The sequence below is a fragment of the Chaetura pelagica genome, unplaced genomic scaffold, assembly GCF_000747805.2.
Source record: "Chaetura pelagica isolate M959 unplaced genomic scaffold, ChaPel_1.0 scaffold696, whole genome shotgun sequence".
Taxonomy (NCBI): Eukaryota; Metazoa; Chordata; class Aves; order Apodiformes; family Apodidae; genus Chaetura; species Chaetura pelagica.
In genome coordinates, this window is record NW_009953639.1 from 183,327 (window position 1) to 185,625 (window position 2,299).

Below are 2,299 nucleotides of genomic sequence, written 5' to 3' on the forward strand. Positions count from 1 at the left end.
GTTCAGCAGAGGTGCCTTTTGGATGGTGAGTTCAGCTTCCCTCTCAGCCCAAACCATTCAATCCTCTTTTGAAGAGCAGCCATTTGGCTGTGGACCAGGCCAAGTCCTTGTGACTGACCACCTGCAAGTTCCCTGACATCTCCCCTTCCCTCCTGGCTCCCCTCCTCCCTGCCATGCCCTCGCTGTGCTGGGGGAGCACATCCCTCATGCTGGTGTCCAGCAGGGCCCAGAGAGAGCCCATGGGGAATGCTGTCTCCTCCTGCTCCTGCAAACCCCTGTAGAAAAGCCATCGTGTCCCACCAAGCATCACTTGGTTCATGTTGTGTGACTGGACCAGCTCCCGTCTGGCTGATAGACATTTAAGCCTTAATAAAATTATGTTTAAAGTCAGGGTTCTCTTTCTGACTGGTAATTGGCCTCCTCCTGCATCTTCATGATTTCATGGAGTGAAGCTCTTGGCAGGATGATGGATGGATGGGCTGGGAAAAGGAAAGTGAGTGGGCATGAAGGGTCTGCAGGGACCATCAGAGGGCTGAGACTCAGGTGCCTGAAGGTCTGGTCTTCAAAGGGCTGTCCAGAAAAAAGCCAGGAGGAAAATCACTCTGTGTCCTGCGTGTGCCAAGGGTCAGGTGACAGCAGAGGGTTTGTCACCTGTAGAACCCCCTGCTGCTTCCACTTCATGAAGTCATTTCTCTGCGAGGAGCAGATGCTCTTTGCTGATGTTCTGTGCTGGTTTCTCGGGCAATGAGCCTCCAACTCACCTTTGCATGTAACACCTTGATGCTCTCTCTCAAAAAGCTCCTGCTGCCTGAGCAATCCTCACATTGGTGGCTTTCTAGTCACAGGGCCCTGTCACACAGCTCAGACACAGCTTTGGAGCAGCACCCAACTGGGTGTGCTCGGGGCATCAGCAGGAGTCTTGGACCCATCTCCATTGGTAGCAGAAATGGGAAGTCCCTCATCTAATGAATGGTTAGAAAAGAGGCAAAGGAAATGAAAAAAAACCACATTCCTAAATATCCCACCATTCAGAGGCAGCAAAAAAAGAAATCCTCCCAGCTCTGCAGTGCTGGGTGTGCAGTGAGTCAGTGCTCCCACCCCACAGCCTCGGGGAGCAGTGCCTGCTGGAGGAGCTCCCCATCCACAGCTCCTTCTCTGGCACCAAGGAAGCTCAGTCTCCTCCACCCAAACCCAAAGCTGCTGGATCCAGCCAAGCATCTTTCCTGCCCAGAAGTTACTCTTGACACCCTTCAGGTGGGCAGGGATTTGGGCTGGGAGCCACCTTGCTGGGGCTGCAGGCAAGTGAGTGCCCAAGGTTTCTTTAGCTCTCCAAGGAACTCTGGGGGGGAGAGGTTGGGAGGGACCATCTGGGTCAACCCTGCTCAGAGGAGGGCTGATCTCCACCTGACTTTCTCAGAGGTTTCATCCACTCAATTTCTCCTCCTCTTAAACCCTGCAGAAGCCTTTGGGCAGCGAGTTCCACCCCCTGTGCCCCCCTCCCTTATTGCTGGTGCAGGGAGGACAAAGGGATGGACATCCCTCTGCATCCACCTCATTGCTCAGGGAAGGACCAGGAACCCCATCTAGGTTTGAGTCTCACTATTCCCCTTGCACTGAAACCTCTATGGGCAGCAGAGTCCCCCTCTGCACCCCAGGGAGATGGGCTTGGTGTGGGGGGGGGAGACACAGCCTGGACTTCCCCTGGGGTCTTCTACCAGGACCCACAGCAATTCCCCTGGAACTCCTCCCCACAGAATGGGCAGATGCCACCAGCAGATGTATTTCCAGAGCCTGTCTGCTCTTTGGGAGGTGGGGAAGGGCCTTTGATTCCTCCAACACCCTCCTTCAAGCCTTTTAGAAGGACAGAGCCACCATCCCTTCCTGCTCAGTAACCTCCCAACATGATGCCTGCATCCCAGCAGGGTGGATTTGGAAGGGGAAGCAACAAGGCTGCTCTTCCTCCTCAAACCAAGCACCAGAGCTATTTCCCATCACGTCATGGAAGAAGCAGAGACATGAAAAAACCACCTTGTGCTCAGCCAGGAGGTGCAGGATCCCCCCCTCTCCCCACCATTAACCCCCCATCAGCCACCAGGTCACAGTGACCAGCTTTGTGACAGGCTCTGGGAAGAAGTTGTCAACCACTAAATGCCACCAAGACAGGCCCATTTGAGGAGCATTAGTTCTTCCAGACAGATGGGAATGCTCCCTTGCCAGCCTGACCTTCTTCCTGTCCCCAGTGCCTTTCTGGGAAGTTTCTCCTCCTCTGCTTGGAGCTGTGTCCCCCCTCCAGCCATGG